This window comes from Petromyzon marinus (assembly GCF_048934315.1).
Source record: "Petromyzon marinus isolate PM22_M1 ecotype Great Lakes invasive population chromosome 70 unlocalized genomic scaffold, UKy_Petmar_22M1.pri1.0 chr70_unloc.1, whole genome shotgun sequence".
Taxonomy (NCBI): domain Eukaryota; kingdom Metazoa; phylum Chordata; class Hyperoartia; order Petromyzontiformes; family Petromyzontidae; genus Petromyzon; species Petromyzon marinus.
Window position 1 is genome coordinate 237,009 of NW_027422603.1, and position 20,439 is coordinate 257,447.

At 55.0% G+C, this 20,439-nt stretch overlaps 1 pseudogene; it reads left to right on the plus strand.

Annotated features, from left to right (window-relative positions):
* LOC142908093 (WD repeat-containing protein 70-like) overlaps positions 1 to 20,439 on the plus strand; it is a 104,745-nt pseudogene that overhangs the window by 64,515 nt on the left and 19,791 nt on the right.

A 20,439-nucleotide genomic window follows, 5' to 3' on the forward strand; every position in this document is an offset into this window, starting at 1 on the left:
ACTGTCTGTGTCTGTGTCTCTGTGTCCCCGTGTCTCACTGTCTGTGTCTGTGTCTCTGTGTCCCCGTGTCTCACTCTCTGTGTCTCCGTGTGGACGTGTCTCAGCCCGGACGAGCGAGTTGTCCTCACCGCTGTGTCTCACTCTCTGTGTCTCTGTGTCCCAGTGGCTTACTGTGTGTCCCCGTGTCTCCCTGTGTCTCCCCCTGTCTCCCTGTGTCTCTCTGTGTCTCCCCGTGTCTCCCCGTGTCTCCCCCTGTCTCCCTGTGTGTCCCTGTGTCTCCCAGTGTCTCTCTGTGTCTCCTCGTGACTCTCAGTGTCTCCCCGTGTCTCCCCGTGTCTCCCCGTGTCTCCCCGTGTCTCCCTGTGTCTCCCTGTGTCTCCCCCTGTCTCCCCGTGTCTCCCCTGTGTCTGCTCGTGCTCCTAGTGTCTCACTCTCTGTGTCTCTGTCTCTGTGTCCCCGTGTCTCACTCTCTGTGTCCGTGTCCCCGTGTCTCACTGTCTGTGTCTCTGTCTCCCCGTGTCTCACTGTCTGTGTCTCTGTCTCTGTCTCCCCGTGTCTCACTCTCTGTGTCTCTGTGTCCCCGTGTCTCACTGTCTGTGTCTGTGTCTCTGTGTCCCCGTGTCTCACTGTCTGTGTCTGTGTCTCTGTGTCACCGTGTCTCACTCTCTGTGTCTCCGTGTGGACGTGTCTCAGCCCGGACGAGCGAGTTGTCCTCACCGCTGTGTCTCACTCTCTGTGTCTCTGTGTCCCAGTGGCTTACTGTGTGTCCCCGTGTCTCCCTGTGTCTCCCCCTGTCTCCCTGTGTCTCTCTGTGTCTCCCCGTGTCTCCCCGTGTCTCCCCCTGTCTCCCTGTGTGTCCCTGTGTCTCCCAGTGTCTCTCTGTGTCTCCTCGTGACTCTCAGTGTCTCCCCGTGTCTCCCCGTGTCTCCCCGTGTCTCCCTGTGTCTCCCTGTGTCTCCCTGTGTCTCCCCCTGTCTCCCCGTGTCTCCCCTGTGTCTGCTCGTGCTCCTAGTGTCTCACTCTCTGTGTCTCTGTCTCTGTGTCCCCGTGTCTCACTCTCTGTGTCCGTGTCCCCGTGTCTCACTCTCTGTGTCTCTGTCCCCGTGTCTCACTCTCTGTGTCTCTGTCTCCGTGTCCCCGTGTCTCACTGTCTGTGTCTCTGTCTCTGTGTCTCACTGTCTGTGTCTCCGTGTCCCCGTGTCTCACTGTCTGTGTCTCTGTCTCTGTGTCTCACTGTCTGTGTCTCCATGTCCCGTGTCTCACTCTCTGTGTCTCTGTCTCTGTCTCCCCGTGTCTCACTCTCTGTGTCTCTGTGTCCCCGTGTCTCACTCTCTGTGTCCGTGTCCCCGTGTCTCACTGTCTGTGTCTCTGTCTCTGTGTCCCCGTGTCTCACTCTCTGTGTCTCTATCTCCCCGTGTCTCACTGTCTGTGTCTCTGTCTCTGTCTCCCCGTGTCTCACTCTCTGTGTCTCACTCTCTGTGTCCCCATGTCTCACTCTCTGTGTCTCTGTCTCTGTGTCCCTATGTCTCACTCTCTGTGTCTCTGTGTCCCTGTGTCTCACTGTCTCTGTCTCTGTGTCCCCGTGTCTCACTCTCTGTGTCTCTGTGTCCATGTCCCCGTGTCTCACTGTGTCTCTGTCTCTGTGTCCCCGTGTCTCACTGTCTCTGTCTCCGTGTCCCCGTGTCTCACTCTCTGTGTCTCTGTCTCTGTCTCCCCGTGTCTCACTCTCTGTGTCTCTGTCCCCGTGTCTCCCTCTCTGTGTCTCTGTCTCTGTGTCCCCGTGTCTCACTGTCTGTGTCTCTGTGTCCCCGTGTCTCACTCTCTGTGTCTCACTGTCTGTCTCTGTGTCCCTGTGTCTCACTGTCTGTGTCTCTGTCTCTGTGTCCCCGTGTCTCACTGTCTGTGTCTCTGTGTCCCCGTGTCTCACTCTCTGTGTCTCTGTGTCTCCGTGTCTCCGTGTGGACGTGTCTCAGCCCGGACGAGCGACTTGTTCTCACCCCCGTGTCTCACTGTCTGTGTCTCTGTGTCTCACTGTCTGTGTCTCTGTGTCTCACTGTCTGTGTCTGTGTCTCTGTGTCCCCGTGTCTCACTGTCTGTGTCTCTGTTCCCGTGTCTAACTGTCTGTGTCTCTGTGTCTCACTCTCTGTGTCTCTGTGTCTGTGTCTCTGTGTCCCCGTGTCTCACTGTCTGTGTCTCTGTTCCCGTGTCTCACTGTCTGTGTCCCCGTGTCTCACTGTCTGTGTCTCCGTGTCTCCGTGTCTCAGGACGGACGTGTGTCTCAGCCCGGACGAGCGACTTGTCCTCACGGCCATGTCTCACTGTCTGTGTCTCACTGTCTGTGTCTCCGTGTGGACGTGTCTCCGTGTCCCCGTGTCTCAGGACGGACGTGTGTCTCAGCCCGGACGAGCGAGTTGTCCTCACTGCTGTGTCTCACTGTCTGTGTCTCTGTCTCTGTGTCTCTGTGTCTCAGGACGGACGTGTGTCTCAGCCCGGACGAGCGAGTTGTCCTCACGGCCGTGTCTCACTCTCTGTGTCTCTGTCCCCGTGTCTCACTGTCTGTGTCTCTGTGTCTCTGTCCCCGTGTCTCAGGACGGACGTGTGTCTCAGCCCGGACGAGCGACTTGTCCTCACGGCTGTGTCTCACTGTCTGTGTCTCTGTGTCTCACTGTCTGTGTCTCACTGTCTGTGTCTCTGTGTCTCCGTGTCTCAGGACGGACGTGTGTCTCAGCCCGGACGAGCAAGTTGTCCTCACGGCCGTGTCTCACTGTCTGTGTCTCCGTGTCTCACTCTCTGTGTCTCCGTGTCTCATTGTCTGTGTCTCTGTGTGGACGTGTCTCACTCTCTGTCTCTCTGTGTCCCTGTGTCTCAGGACGGACGTGTCTCAGCCCGGACGAGCGAGTTGTCCTCACCCCCGTGTCTCACTCTCTGTGTCTCCGTGTCTCACTGTCTGTGTCTCAGGACGGACGTGTGTCTCAGCCCGGACGAGCGAGTTGTCCTCACGGCCGTGTCTCACTGTCTCTGTCTCTGTCCCCGTGTCCCCGTGTCTCACTCTCTGTGTCTCTGTCTCTCCGTGTCTCAGGACGGACGTGTGTCTCAGCCCGGACGAGCGAGTTGTCCTCACGGCCGTGTCTCACTGTCTGTGTCCCCGTGTCTCACTGTCTGTGTCTCTGTGTCTCACTGTCTGTGTCTCTGTCTCTGTCCCCGTGTCTCAGGACGGACGTGTGTCTCAGCCCGGACGAGCGAGTTGTCCTCACGGCCGTGTCTCACTGTCTCTGTCTCTGTGTCTCACTGTCTGTGTCTCACTGGCTGTGTCTCTGTGTCTCACTGTCTGTGTCTCTGTCTCTGTCCCCGTGTCTCAGGACGGACGTGTGTCTCAGCCCGGACGAGCGAGTTGTCCTCACGGCCGTGTCTCCGGGACGTGGTGGACAGGGTCGGGTCGTCTTCCTCCACAGAGACAGCCTGAGACAGATCGACGAGATTGTTGTCTCCTGCTCGGTGCGAGTCTCCGTGTCTCACCCCGTGTCTCACTGTGTGTCTCAGTCCGTGTCTCACCCCGTGTCTCATCCCGTGTCTCACCCCGTGTCTCACTCTGTGCGTCTCACTCCGTGTCTCACCCCGTGTCTCACCCCGTGTCTCACTGTGTGTCTCACCCCGTTTCTCACTGTGTGTCTCACCCCGTGTCTCACCCCGTGTCTCACCCCGTGTCTCACCCCGTGTCTCACCCCGTGTCTCACCCCGTGTCTCACCCCGTGTCTTCAGCCCGTGTCTCATCCCGTGTCTCCACCCCGTGTCTCCACCCCGTGTCTCACCCCGTGTCTCATCCCGTGTCTTCAGCCCGTGTCTCACCCCGTGTCTCACCCCGTGTCTCACCCCGTGTCTCACCCCGTGTCTCACTCCATGTCTCACTGTGTGTCTCACTGTGTGTCTCACTGTGTGTCTCACCCCGTGTCTCACCCCGTGTCTCACTGTGTGTCTCACTGTGTGTCTCCACCCCGTGTCTCACCCCGTGTCTCATCCCGTGTCTCCAGCCCGTGTCTCATCCCGTGTCTCACTCCGTGTCTCATCCCGTGTCTCACTGTGTGTCTCACCCCGTGTCTCAGTCCCGTGTCTCACTGTGTGTCTCACCCCGTGTCTCACTGTGTGTCTCACCCCGTGTCTCACCCCGTATCTCACTGTGTGTCTCACCCCGTGTCTCACTGTGTGTCTCACAGTGTCTCACCCCGTGTCTCACTGTGTGTCTCATCCCGTGTCTCACTGTGTGTCTCACCCCGTGTCTCACTGTGTGTCTCACTGTGTCTCACCCCGTGTCTCACTGTGTGTCTCCACCCCGTGTCTCACTCTGTGTGTCTCACTGTGTGTCTCACCCCGTGTCTCACCCCGTGTCTCATCCCGTGTCTCAGTCCCGTGTCTCACTGTGTGTCTCACCCCGTATCTCACTGTGTGTCTCACTGTGTCTCACCCCGTGTCTCACTGTGTGTCTCACTGTGTCTCACCCCGTGTCTCACTGTGTGTCTCACCCCGTGTCTCATCCCGTGTCTCCAGCCCGTGTCTCACTGTGTCTCACCCCGTGTCTCACTGTGTGTCTCACCCCGTGTCTCACTGTGTCTCACCCCGTGTCTCACTGTGTGTCTCACCCCGTGTCTCACCCCGTGTCTCACTGTGTCTCACCCCGTGTCTCACTGTGTGTCTCACCCCGTGTCTCACCCCGTGTCTCATCCCGTGTCTCACTGTGTGTCTCACCCCGTGTCTCATCCCGTGTCTCACTGTGTGTCTCACCCCGTGTCTCATCCCGTGTCTCACTGTGTGTCTCACCCCGTGTCTCACCCCGTGTCTCCACCCCGTGTCTCCAGCCCGTGTCTCCACCCCGTGTCTCACCCCGTGTCTCACTGTGTGTCTCACCCCGTGTCTCACCGCATGTCTCACCCCGTGTCTCACCCCGTGTCTCACTGTGTGTCTCACCCCGTGTCTCACCGCATGTCTCACCCCGTGTCTCACTGTGTGTCTCACCCCCTGTCTCCACCCCGTGTCTCACTGTGTGTCTCACCCCGTGTCTCATCCCGTGTCTCACTGTGTGTCTCACCCCGTGTCTCACCCTGTGTCTCACCCCGTGTCTCACTGTGTGTCTCACTGTGTGTCTCACTGTGTCTCACTCCGTGTCTCATCCCGTGTCTCACCCCGTGTCTCATCCCGTGTCTCACTGTGTGTCTCACCCCGTGTCTCCACCCGGTGTCTCACTCTGTGTCTCCGTGTCTCACCCCGTGTCTCACCCCGTGTCTCACCCCGTGTCTCACCCCGTGTCTCACCGTGTGTCTCACCCCGTGTCTCACCCCGTGTCTCACCCCGCGTCTCGCTCCGTGTCTCATCCCGTGTCTCCACCCCGTGTCTCACTGTGTCTCACCCCGCGTCTCACTGTGTGTCTCACTGTGTGTCTCACTGTGTGTCTCACTCTGTGTGTCACCACTCCGTGTCTCCACCCCGTGTCTCACCCCGTGTCTCACCCAGTGTCTCACCCCGTGTCTCTGTGTCTCACTGTGTCTCACCCCGTGTCTCACCCCGTGTCTCTGTGTCTCTGTGTCTCACTGTCTCACTGTCTCCGTGTCTCCGTCCCAGGGAGTTGTCCGCTGTCTGTGGCACCCCAAGATCAACCAAATCCTCGCAGCGACGAGCGACGGGGAGATCCGTGTCTACTACGACCCTGAACTCAGCCACAGGTACCACTCACCTACCACCCACCTACCACTCACCTACCACTCACCTACCACTCACTCACTCACCTACCACTCACCTACCTCTCACTCACCTACCACTCACTCACCTACCACTCACTCACTCACCTACCACTCACCTACCACTCACCTACCACTCACCTACCACTCACTCACCTGCCACTCACCTACCACTCACCTACCACTCACCTACCACTCACTCACTCACCTACCACTCACCTACCACTCACCTACCACTCACTCACTCACCTACCACTCACTCACCTACCACTCACCTACCACTCACTCACTCACCTACCACTCACCTACCACTCACCTACCACTCACTCACTCACCTACCACTCACTCACCTACCACTCACCTGCCACTCACTCACTCACCTACCACTCACCTACCACTCACCTACCACTCACTCACTCACCTACCACTCACTCACCTACCACTCACCTACCACTCACTCACCTTCCACTCACTTACTCACCTGCCACTCACCTACCACTCACCTACCACTCACTCACTCACCTACCACGCACCTACCACTCACCTACCACTCACTCACTCACCTACCACTCACTCACCTACCACTCACCTACCACTCACTCACTCACCTACCACTCACCTACCACTCACTCACTCACCTACCACTCACCTACACTCACCACTCTCACCTACCACTCACCTACCACTCACCTACCACTCACTCACCTTCCACTCACTTACTCACCTACCACTCACCTACCACTCACCTACCACTCACCACTCACTCACCTACCACTCACCTACCACTCACCTACCACTCACTCACCTACCACTCACTCACCTACCACTCACCTACCACTCACTCACCTACCACTCACTCACTCACCTACCACTCACCTGCCACTCACCTGCCACTCCACTCACTCACCTACCACTCACCTACCACTCACTCACCTACCACTCACCTACCACTCACCTACCACTCACCTACCACTCACTCACCTACCACTCACCTACCACTCACTCACCTACCACTCACCTACCACTCACCTACCACTCACTCACCTACCACTCACCTACCACTCACCTACCACTCACTCACCTACCACTCACCTACCACTCACTCACCTACCACTCACCTACCACTCACTCACCTACCACTCACCTACCATTCACTCACTCACTTCACTCACCTACCACTCACCTACCACTCACCTACCACTCACTCACCTACCACTCACTCACCTACCACTCACCTACCACTCACCTACCACTCACTCACGTACCACTCACTCACCTACCACTCACTCACCTACCACTCACCTACCACTCACTCACCTACCACTCACCTACCACTCACTCACTCACCTACCACTCACCTACCACTCACTCACCTACCACTCACTTACTCACCTACCACTCACCTACCACTCACCTACCACTCACTCACTCACCTACCACTCACCTACCACTCACCTACCACTCACTCACCTACCACTCACCACTCACTCACCTACCACTCACCTACAACTCACCTACCACTCACCCTACCACTCACTCACTCACCTACCACTCACCTACCACTCACCTACCACTCACTCACCTACCACTCACCTACCACTCACCTACCACTCACTCACCTACCACTCACCTACCACTCACCTACCACTCACTCACCTACCACTCACCTACCACTCACCACTCACCTACTACTCACTCACTCACCTACCACTCACTCACCTACCACTCACCTACCACTCACTCACTCACCTACCACTCACCTACAACTCACTCACCTACCACTCACTCACTCACCTACCACTCACTCACTCACCTACCACTCACTCACTCACTCACCTACCACTCACCTACCACTCACTCACTCACCTACCACTCACCTACCACTCACTCACTCACCTACCACTCACCTACCACTCACCACTCACCTATCACTCACCTACCACTCACTCACTCACCTACCACTCACCTATCACTCACCTGCCACTCACTCACTCACTCACCTACCACTCACCTACCACTCACTCACCTACCACTCACCTACCACTCACCTACCACTCACCTACCACTCACTCACCTACCACTTACCTACCACTCACCTACCACTCACTCACCTACCACTCACCTACCACTTACTCACCTACCACTCACCTACCACTCACCTACCACTCACCTACCACTCACTCACCTACCACTCACCTACCACTCACCTACCACTCACTCACCTACCACTCACCTACCACTCACTCACTCACTCACCTACCACTCACCTACCACTCACTACCTACCACTCACCTACCACTCACTCACCTACCACTCACCTACCACTCACTCACCTACCACTCACTCACCTACCACTCACCTACCACTCACCTACCACTCACTCACCTACCACTCACTCACCTACCACTCACTCACCTACCACTCACCTACCACTCACCTACCACTCACTCACTCACTCACCTACCACTCACCTACCACTCACTCACCTACCACTCACTTACTCACCTACCACTCACCTACCACTCACCTACCACTCACTCACTCACCTACCACTCACCTACCACTCACCTACCACTCACTCACCTACCACTCACCACTCACTCACCTACCACTCGCCTACAACTCACCTACCACTCCACCCACCACTCACTCACCTGCCACTCACCTACCAATCACCTACCACTCACTCACCTACCACTCACCTACCACTCACCTACCACTCACTCACCTACCACTCACCTACCACTCACCTACCACTCACTCACCTACCACTCACCTACCACTCACCACTCACCTACTACTCACTCACTCACCTACCACTCACTCACCTACCACTCACCTACCACTCACTCACTCACCTACCACTCACCTACAACTCACTCACCTACCACTCACTCACTCACCTAGCACTCACCTACCACTCACTACTCAGCTACCACTCACCTACCACTCACTCACCTACCACTCACTCACCTACCACTCACCTACCACTCGCCTACCACTCACTCACTCACCTACCACTCACTTACTCACCTACCACTCACCACTCATTCACTCACCTACCACTCACCTACCACTCACCTACCACTCACTCACCTACCACTCACTCACTCACCTACCACTCACCACTCACCACCACTCACTCACTCACCTACCACTCACTCACTCACCTACCACTCACTCACTCACTCACCTACCACTCACCTACCACTCACTCACCTACCACTCACCTACCACTCACTCACTCACCTACCACTCACCTACCACTCACCACTCACCTACCACTCACTCACTCACCTACCACTCACCTACCACTCACCTACCACTCACCACTCACCTACCACTCACCTACCACTCACTCACTCACCTACCACTCACCTATCACTCACCTACCACTCACTCACTCACTCACCTACCACTCACCTACCACTCACCTACCACTCACTCACTCACCTACCACTCACTCACCTACCACTCACCACTCACCTACCACTCACTCACTCACCTACCACTCACTCACTCACCTACCACTCACCTACCACTCACCTACCACTCACTCACCTACCACTAACCTACCACTCACCTACCACTCACTCACTCACCTACCACTCACCTACCACTCACTCACTCACCTACCACTCACCTACCACTCGCCTACCACTCACTCACTCACCTACCACTCACCACTCACCTACCACTCACTCACCTACCACTCACCTACCACTCACTCACTCACTCACCTACCACTCACCTACCACTCACTCACCTACCACTCACCTACCACTCACTCACTCACCTACCACTCACCTACCACTCACTCACTCACCTACCACTCACCTACCACTCACTCACTCACCATCACTCACCTACCACTCACTCACTCACCTACCACTCACCTACCACTCACCTACCACTCACTCACTCACCTACCACTCACCACTTACCTACCACTCACTCACTCACCTACCACTCACCTACCACTCACTCACCTACCACTCACCTACCACTCGCCTACCACTCACTCACCTACCACTCACCTACCACTCACCTACCACTCACTCACTCACCTACCACTCACCTACCACTCACTCACTCACCTACCACTCACCTACCACTCACCTACCACTCACCACTCACTCACTCACCTACCACTCACCTACCACTCACTCACCCTACCACTCACTTACTCACCTACCACTCACCTACCACTCACCTACCACTCACCTACCACTCACTCACCTACCACTCACCTACCACTCACTCACCTACCACTCACTCACCTACCACTCACTCACCTACCACTCACTCACCTACCACTCACCTACCACTCACTCTACCACTCACCACTCACTCACCTACCACTCACCTACCACTCACTCACCTACCACTCACCTACCACTCACCTACCACTCACTCACCTACCACTCACTCACTCACCTACCACTCACCACTCACTCACCTACCACTCACCTACCACTCACTCACCTACCACTCACCTACCACTCACCTACCACTCACTCACTCACTCACCTACCACTCACCTACCACTCACCTACCACTCACTCACTCACTCACCTACCGCTCACCTACCACTCACCTACCACTCACCTACCACTCACTCACCTAGCACTCACCTACCACTCCCTACCACTCACTCACCTTCCACTCACTCAATCAACTACCACTCACCTACCACTCACCTACCACTCACTCACTCACTCACCTACTACTCACTTACTCACCTACCACTCACCTACCACTCACCTACCACTCACTCACTCACCTACCACTCACCTACTACTCACTTAATCACCTACCACTCACTCACTCACCTACCACTCACCACTCACTCACCTACCACTCACTCACTCAACTACCACTCACCTACCACTCACCTACCACTCACTTACTCACCTACCACTCACTCACCTACCACTCACTCACTCACCTACCACTCACCTACCACTCACTCACTCACCTACCACTCACCTACCACTCACCTACCACTCACTCACCACTCACTCACCTACCACTCACTCACCTACCACTCACTCACCTACCACTCACTCACTCACCTACCACTCACTCACCTAGCACTTACCTCCCACTCACTCACTCACCTACCACTCACCTACCACTCACTCACCTACCACTCACTCACCTACCACTCACCTACCACTCACTCATTCACCTACTACTCACCTACCACTCACTGACCACTCACTCACTCACTCACCTACCACTCACTCACCTACCACTTACTCACCTACCACTCACTCATGCACCTACCACTCACCACTCACTCACTGACCTACCACTCACGCACCTACCACTCACTCACCACTCACTCACTCACCTACCCACTCACTCACCTACCACTCACTCACTCACCTACCACTCACTCACCTACCACTCACTCACCTACCACTCACTCACTCACCTACCACTCACTCACTCACCTCCCACTCACTCACTCACCACTCACCCACCTACCACTCACTCACCTACCACTCACTCACCTACCCACTCACTCACCTACCACTCACTCACCTACCACTCACTCACCTACCACTCACTCACTCACCTACCACTCACTCACCACTCACCCACCTACCACTCACTCACTCACCTACCACTCACTCACTCACCTACCACTCACTCACCACTCACTCACTCACCTACCCACCCACTCACTCACCTACCACTCACTCACTCACCTACCACTCACTCACCACTCACCCACCTACCACTCACTCACCTACCCACTCACTCACCTACCACTCACTCACTCACCTCCCACTCACTCACCACTCACCCACCTACCACTCACTCACCTACCACTCACTCACCTACCCACTCACTCACCTACCACTCACTCACTCACCTACCACTCACTCACCTACCCACTCACTCACCTACCACTCACTCACTCACCTCCCACTCACTCACCACTCACCCACCTACCACTCACTCACCTACCACTCACTCACCTACCCACTCACTCACCTACCACTCACTCACCCACCACTCACTCACTCACCTACCACTCACTCACTCACCTACCACTCACTCACCCACCTACCACTCACTCACCTACCACTCACTCACCTACCACTCACTCACCTACTACTCACTCACTCACCTACCACTCACTCACTCACCTACCACTCACTCACTCACATACCACTCACTCACTCACATACCACTCACTCACCACTCACCCACCTACCACTCACTCACCTACCACTTACTCACCTACCACTCACTCACTTACCTACCACTCACCTACCACTCACTCACTCACCTACCACTCACTCACTCACCTACCCACCCACTCACCTACCACTCACTCAATCACCTACCACTCACTCACTCACCTACCCCGACTTCCCCACCGAACCCTCGCCCTCGACAGCACGCCTCCTACCTAGCTCACCCACTCCCCACCCCTCCTCACCCCACCCACCCCCCCCAAACCCCTCTCCTCTCCCTACCACTCACTCACCTACCCACCCACTCACCTACCCACCCACTCACCTACCACTCACCTACCACTCACCTACCACTCACTCACTCACCTCCCCACTCACTCACCTACCACTCACTCACTTACCACTCACTCACCTACCACTCACTCACCTACCACTCACTCACTCACCTACCACTCACTCACGTACCACTCACTCACTCACCTACCACTCACTCACCACTCACTCACCCACCTACCACTCACTCACCTACCACTCACTCACCTACCCACTCATTCACCTACCACTCACTCACTCACCTACCACTCACTCACCTACCACTCACTCACATACCACTCTCTCACCTACAACTCACTCACTCACCTACCACTCACTCACCTACCATTCTCTCACCTACCACTCACTCACTCACCTACCCACTCACCCACCTACCACTCACTCACCTACCTACTCACTCACCTACCCACCCACTCACTCACCTACCACTCACTCACCTACCACTCACTCACCTACCCACCCACTCACCTACCACTCACCTACCACTCACTCACTCACCTACCACTCACTCACCTCCACTCACCTACCTACCCACTCACCTACCTACCCACTCACTTACCTACCCACTCACCTACCCATCCTACCTACCCACTCACCTACCCACTCACCTACCCACCCACTCACGTACCTACCCACTCACCTACTCACTCACCTACCTACCCACTCACCTACCCACTCACCTATCCACTCACCTACCCACCCACTCACCTACCTACCCACTCACCTGCTCACTCACCTACCTACCCATTCACTTACCCACTCACCTACCTTCCCACTCACCTACCTACCCACCCACTCACCTACCCACTCACCTACCCACTCACCTACCTACCCACTCACCTACCCTCTCACCTACCTACCCACTCACCTACCCACTCACCTACCTACTCACTCACCTACCTACCCACTCACCTACCCACTCACCTACCCACTCACCTACCCTCTCACCTACCTACCCACTCACCTATCCACTCACCTACCCACTCACCTACCTACCCACTCAACTACCCACTCACCTACCTACCCACTCTCCCGCCCTCCAACAACAACGGAGGGCGGAGGAGCGACGCTCACAACAACGAGCGGAGCGCCGGGTGGCTAAAGCACAGCAGGTTGGCACAGTAGGGGGCACAGGTGGTGCATCAGCCAGTCATCTCAGTCAGTCGACCTGTGACCTCCTGCACCTAGCCTGGCACAGCAGTCAACCCACCTGCTGGTGGTGGTTGTTGTGGTTGTGGTGGTTGTGCTTAATGACGTAGTTACTGTGGTGGTTGTTGTTGTGGTTAATGTGGTTATGGTTGTTGTGGTTGTTGTTGTGGTGGTGGTTGTTGTGGTGGTGGTTGTTGTGGTTGTGGTTATGGTTGTTGTGGTTGTGGTTGTTGTGGTTGTTGTTGTTGTTGTGGTTAATGTTGTTGTTGTTGTGGTGGTTGCTGTTGTGGTTAATGTTGTTGTTGTTGTTGTGGTGGTGGTTAATGTGGTTGTGGTTGATGTTAATGTGGTGGTGGTTAATGTGGTTGTTGTTAATGTTGTTGTGGTTAATGTGGTTGTTGTTAATGTTGTTGTGGTTAATGTTGTTGTTGTTGTTGTGGTGGTTGTTGTGGTTAATGTGGTTGTTGTTGTGGTTAATATGGTTGTTGTTAATGTTGTTGTTGTTGTGGTTAATGTGGTTGTTGTGGTGGTGGTGGTTGTTGTGGTTAATGTTGTTGTTGTTGTTGTGGTTAATGTTGTTGTTGTTGTTGTGGCTATGCAGGGGAGCTAAGCTGTGCGTGGTGAAGTCACAACGGCGAGTGAAGCCGCTGCAAACGATGACCAGCGACCTGATAATCACCCGTGAGACACTCACCACGACTCACCACGACTCACCACTACTCACCACGACTCACCACGACTCACCACGACTCACCACGACTCACCACTACTCACCACGACTCACCACGACTCACCACGACTCACCACGACTCACCACTACTCACCACGACTCACCACGACTCACCACTACTCACCACGACTCACCACTACTCACCACTACTCACCACGACTCACCACTACTCACCACAACTCACCACTACTCACCACGACTCACCACTACTCACCACTACTCACCACGACTCACCACTACTCACCACGACTCACCACGACTCACCACGACTCACCACTACTCACCACGACTCACCACTACTCACCACGACTCACCACGACTCACCACTACTCACCACGACTCACCACGACTCACCACTACTCACCACTACTCACCACTACTCACCACTACTCACCACTACTCACCACGACTCACCACGACTCACCACGACTCACCACTACTCACCACGACTCACCACGACTCACCACTACTCACCACGACTCACCACTACTCACCACTACTCACCACGACTCACCACTACTCACCACGACTCACCACGACTCACCACGACTCACCACTACTCACCACGACTCACCACGACTCACCACTACTCACCACGACTCACCACGACTCACCACGACTCACCACTACTCACCACTACTCACCACTACTCACCACGACTCACCACGACTCACCACGACTCACCACGACTCACCACGACTCACCACTACTCACCACGACTCACCACTACTCACCACTACTCACCACGACTCACCACGACTCACCACTACTCACCACGACTCACCACTACTCACCACGACTCACCACTACTCACCACGACTCACCACTACTCACCACGACTCACCACGACTCACCACGACTCACCACTACTCACCACGACTCACCACGACTCACCACTACTCACCACTACTCACCACGACTCACCACTACTCACCACGACTCACCACTACTCACCACGACTCACCACTACTCACCACGACTCACCACTACTCACCACTACTCACCACGACTCACCACTACTCACCACGGCTCACCACGACTCACCACTACTCACCACTACTCACCACTACTCACCACTACTCACCACTACTCACCACGACTCACCACGACTCACCACGACTCACCACGACTCACCACGACTCACCACTACTCACCACGACTCACCACTACTCACCACTACTCACCACGACTCACCACGACTCACCACTACTCACCACGACTCACCACTACTCACCACGACTCACCACTACTCACCACGACTCACCACTACTCACCACGACTCACCACGACTCACCACGACTCACCACTACTCACCACGACTCACCACGACTCACCACTACTCACCACTACTCACCACGACTCACCACTACTCACCACGACTCACCACTACTCACCACGACTCACCACTACTCACCACGACTCACCACTACTCACCACTACTCACCACGACTCACCACTACTCACCACGGCTCACCACGACTCACCACTACTCACCACGACTCACCACTACTCACCACGACTCACCACTACTCACCAATACTCACCACTACTCACCACTACTCACCAATACTCACCACGACTCACCACTACTCACCACGACTCACCACTACTCACCACTACTCACCACTACTCACCACTGCTCACCACGACTCACCACTACTCACCACGACTCACCACGACTCACCACTACTCACCACGACTCACCACTGCTCACCACGACTCACCACTACTCACCACTACTCACCACGACTCACCACTACTCACCACTACTCACCACGACTCACCACTACTCACCACGACTCACCACGACTCACCACTACTCACCACGACTCACCACTACTCACCACTACTCACCACGACTCACCACTACTCACCACTGCTCACCACTACTCACCACTACTCACCACGACTCACCACTACTCACCACTACTCACCACGACTCACCACGACTCACCACTACTCACCACGACTCACCACTACTCACCACGACTCACCACTACTCACCACGACTCACCACTACTCACCACGACTCACCACTACTCACCACTACACACCACTACACACCCCTACTCACCACCTACTCACCACCTACTCACCCCTACTCACCACCTACTCACCACCTACTCACCCCTACTCACCACCTACTCACCACCTACTCACAACCTACTCACCACCTACTCACCACCTACACACTACCTACTCACCACCTACTCACCCCTACTCACCACCTACTCACCACCTACTCACAACTTACTCACCACCTACTCACCCCCTACTCATCCCCTACTCACCACTACTCACCCCTACTCACCCCATACTCACCACATACTCACCCCTACTCACCACCTACTCACCACCTACTCACCCCATACTCACCACATACTCACCCCTACTCCTCACCACCTACTCACCACCTACTCACCCCTACTCACCCCCTACTCACCACCTACTCACCCCTACTCACCACCTACTCACCCCTACTCACCGCCTACTCACCACCTACTCACCCCTACTCACCCCTAATCACCACCTACTCACCACCTACTCACCACCTACTCACCCCCTACTCACCCCTACTCACCACCTACTCACCCCTACTCACCACTTACTCACCCCTACTCACCACCTACTCACCCCTACTCACCCCTACTCACTACCTACTCACCCCTACTCACTCCCTACTCACAACCTACTCACCACCTACTCACCAACTACTCACAACCTACTCACCACCTACTCACCCCTACTCACCACCTACTCACCCCTGCTCACCACCTACTCACCACCTACTCACCCCTACTCACCACCTACTCACCACCTACTCACAACCTACTCACCACCTACTCACCACCTACACACTACCTACTCACCACCTACTCACCCCTACTCACCACCTACTCACCACCTACTCACCCCCTACTCATCCCCTACTCACCACTACTCACCCCTACTCACCCCATACTCACCACATACTCACCCCTACTCACCACCTACTCACCACCTACTCACCCCATACTCACCACATACTCACCCCTACTCCTCACCACCTACTCACCACCTACTCACCCCTACTCACCCCCTACTCACCACCTACTCACCCCTACTCACCACCTACTCACCCCTACTCACCACCTACTCACCGCCTACTCACCACCTACTCACCCCTACTCACCCCTAATCACCACCTACTCACCACCTACTCACCACCTACTCACCCCCTACTCACCCCTACTCACCACCTACTCACCCCTACTCACCACTTACTCACCCCTACTCACCACCTACTCACCCCTACTCACCCCTACTCACTACCTACTCACCCCTACTCACTCCCTACTCACAACCTACTCACCACCTACTCACCAACTACTCACAACCTACTCACCACCTACTCACCCCTACTCACCACCTACTCACCCCTGCTCACCACCTACTCACCACCTACTCACCCCTACTCACCACCTACTCACCACCTACTCACAACCTACTCACCACCTACTCACCACCTACACACTACCTACTCACCACCTACTCACCCCTACTCACCACCTACTCACCACCTACTCACCCCCTACTCATCCCCTACTCACCACTACTCACCCCTACTCACCCCATACTCACCACATACTCACCCCTACTCACCACCTACTCACCACCTACTCACCCCATACTCACCACATACTCACCCCTACTCCTCACCACCTACTCACCACCTACTCACCCCTACTCACCCCCTACTCACCACCTACTCACCCCTACTCACCACCTACTCACCCCTACTCACCACCTACTCACCGCCTACTCACCACCTACTCACCCCTACTCACCCCTAATCACCACCTACTCACCACCTACTCACCACCTACTCACCCCCTACTCACCCCTACTCACCACCTACTCACCCCTACTCACCACTTACTCACCCCTACTCACCCCTACTCACTACCTACTCACCCCTACTCACTCCCTACTCACAACCTACTCACCACCTACTCACCAACTACTCACAACCTACTCACCACCTACTCACCCCTACTCACCACCTACTCACCCCTGCTCACCACCTACTCACCACCTACTCACCACCTACTCACCACCTACTCACCCCTACTCACCACCTACTCACCCCTACTCACCACCTACTCACACCCTACTCACCACCTACTCACTCCTACTCACCCCTACTCACCACCTACTCACCACCTACTCACCCCTACTCACCACCTACTCACCACCTACTCACCCCTACTCATCCCTACTCACCGCCTACTCACCCCCTACTCACCACCTACTCACCACCTACTCACCACCTACTCACCCCCTTCTCACCCCCTACTCACCCCTACTCACCACCTACTCACCCCTACTCACCCCTACTCACCACCTACTCACCCCTACTCACCCCTACTCACCACCTACTCACCCCTACTCACCACCTACTCACCACCTACTCACCCCTACTCACCGCCTACTCACCCCCTACTCACCCCTACTCACCCCTACTCACCACCTACTCACCACCTACTCACCCCTACTCACCACCTACTCACCCCCTACTCACCACCTACTCACACCTATTCACCCCCTACTCACCCCCTACTCACCCCTACTCACCACCTACCCACCCCCTACTCACCCCTACTCACCACCTACACACCCCTACTCACCACCTACTCACCACATACCCCTTCTCACCACCTACTCACCCCTACTCACCACATACCCCTACTCACTCCCTACTCACAACCTATTCACCCCTACTCACCCCCTACTCACCACCTACTCACCCCCTACTCACCACCTACTCACCCCCTACTCACCACCTACTCACCCCCTACTCACCACCTACTCACCCCCTACTCACCAACTACTCACACCCTACTCACCCCCTACTCACCACCTACTCACTCACCTCCTACTCACTCACACACGTGTGTGAGTACACGCCACCACCACAACACGTGTGTGTGTGTACACGTGTGTATTTGTACACGCGTGTATTTGTGTGTGTGTGGTAGCGATAGTGTAGTGGTTAGCGCTAAGCTGCGCTATGAACCCGGAGACCCGGGTTCGATTCCCGCTCACGGCCAACACCAGTGACGATTATCTGAACCGGTCCCGGGCCTCCCCTAGGTCGACTCAGCCTCAAATTAGTACCTGGTGCGGTGTGTAAACATCGCCGCTAGGGAGACAAAGGCGGTCGGGCGTGGTGCTGGCCACCCACCCCCTCGTGTGCCGTTCCGGCCTTCATAGGTGCTCGCTAACAGCACTTGCCCCTACAGTCTGTTGCAGGCTACACGGGGGATCTTTGTCTTTGTGTGTATGTGTGTATGTGTGTGTGTGGCCTCAAGGTGCACATGTCCTGGCACAAGTGTCGTGGTGACGTCACCGCCACTTATTGGCGAATGGCGGTTGTTGTTGTATGTATGTGTGTGTTTGTGTATGTTTATGTATGTGTGTATGTATGTATGTGTGTACACGTGTGTATATATGTGTATGTCTGTGTGTATGTGTGTGTGTTTGTGTGTATGTATGTGTATGTATGTGTGTGTATGTATGTGTATATGTGTGTCTGTGTATATGTGTGTCTATATCTATATGTATGTGTGTGTCTGTGTGTGTATGTGAATGTATGTGTGTGTATGTGTATGTGTGTATGTATGTGAATGTGTGTGTGTATGTCTGTGTATGTATGTACGTGAATGTACATGTGCGTGTATCTGTTTGTGTATGTGAATGTATGTGTATGTATGTACGTGAATGTATGTGTGTGTGTACGTGAATGTATGTATGTGTATCTGTGTATGTACGTGAATGTATGTGTGTGTGTATCTGTGTGAATGTATGTGTGTGTGTATGTACACTGTGTGTATGTACACTGTGTGTGTACACTGTGTGTGTGTGTGTACACTGTGTGTGTGTGTGTGTACACTGTGTGTGTGTGTACACTGTGTGTGTACACTGTGTGTGTGTACACTGTGTGTGTGTACACTGTGTGTTTACACTGTGTGTATGTACACTGTGTGTGTGTGTGTGTGCACTGTGTGTGTGTGTACACTGTGTCTGTGTGTGTGTACACTGTGTGTGTGTGTGTACACTGTGTCTGTGTGTGTGTACACTGTGTGTGTGTGTACACTGTGTGTGTGTACACTGTGTGTGTGTGTACACTGTGTGTGTGTGTACACTGTGTGTGTGCACTGTGTGTGTGTGTGTACACTGTGTGTGTGTGTACACTGTGTGTGTGTACACTGTGTGTGTACACTGTGTGTGTACACTGTGTGTGTGTGTG